We start from the raw sequence: 1,229 nt of genomic DNA, 5'->3' as shown, positions 1-1,229 counted from the left end.
ACGTGTATGCTTGTTATTTATTGTTTTGTTTATTTTGCATACATGCTTATATGTTAATTGGGATAAAATTTCTATGAATTGGAAAATTAAATAGCAAAATCTTTTTAGAACTTTATTCACCCCCCCTCTTTTCTCTTCGGAATACACCATTCCTCACAGGGTGGACTACGATGAATCAATAATACAGATGAGTTATGTAATTTAAATGAGGTAATTGACAATGAAAATTTTGTAAAATGTATTGTGCAAAATGATGCTCACATGAACCTTGGGTTAAGAGATAAGTGACGACTATCATATGAATTTCTTATTTGTTAGTAATGGGTCATTGTTAAAGAACATCATCAAAGAACTAGAAACTTTGAAAACATGTATGCTTCACGTGGCATTATTATCCCTAGGCAATTCTCTTTCTTTCAGTAATGATAATGACAATTTCGATTATGACAATAATGATAGCGAGATAATACACTAATGTTGTCGCTTATGTTTTTTTTTTTTTCTCTTTTTCTTTGTTTAATTAAAATGAAGTAATGACAATGAAAATTTGTACTTTCATATATGATTCATAGCTAGTCAGCCTATGCTGCTTTTGTATACTTTGAGTGATGGGCTAAGTATTTATGTTATAATCAAATAATAATTCTATCTACAGATGTAATGAAGGCACTAAATTAAGGATTCAACCAAAAACTTGTTCTATAAGAAGTAAAACTTTTTCAAAAAAATTGCATATACGTTCATAAGAACGATAATTTTTCATTCTCTATATAGATGTTTGTATGTGTGTGTATGTATCACTAGTGTCACAGAACCCCAAAAAAGGATCAGGAATAGTAAGGAATAATAATATTGAAAGTTTGATGAAGTCGTTACTAAATTGTTATTCTCCAAGGTGGGGTTAGTCTACTTAATTACTACTCATTAATTAGTCTCCAGACTGATCCTGAGGCCAAGAAACTAGTAGTCTTGGTATACATTTACTAGAGTTGGGATTAGAGGTTCAGTTATGTGAGGGAAAGATACTAGCACCCCCTAAACCCCCGTTCTATGGATAATACCTAATTAACCATGAATTATCCCTAAATTGAATCTAATGTTCTTAATTAACTCTTTAAAAAATAAATAAATATTTAAAACATATATAAAATAAGATGTGATTTATGAATGCCTAATAAGATTTTTGAAAACTAAGGTGTAGTCTTAAAAAGTGGGGGGGGGGGTGAATT

Source organism: Malania oleifera, chromosome 11 (assembly GCF_029873635.1).
Source record: "Malania oleifera isolate guangnan ecotype guangnan chromosome 11, ASM2987363v1, whole genome shotgun sequence".
NCBI lineage: Eukaryota > Viridiplantae > Streptophyta > Magnoliopsida > Santalales > Ximeniaceae > Malania > Malania oleifera.
Note: the sequence above shows the minus strand (reverse complement) of the source record.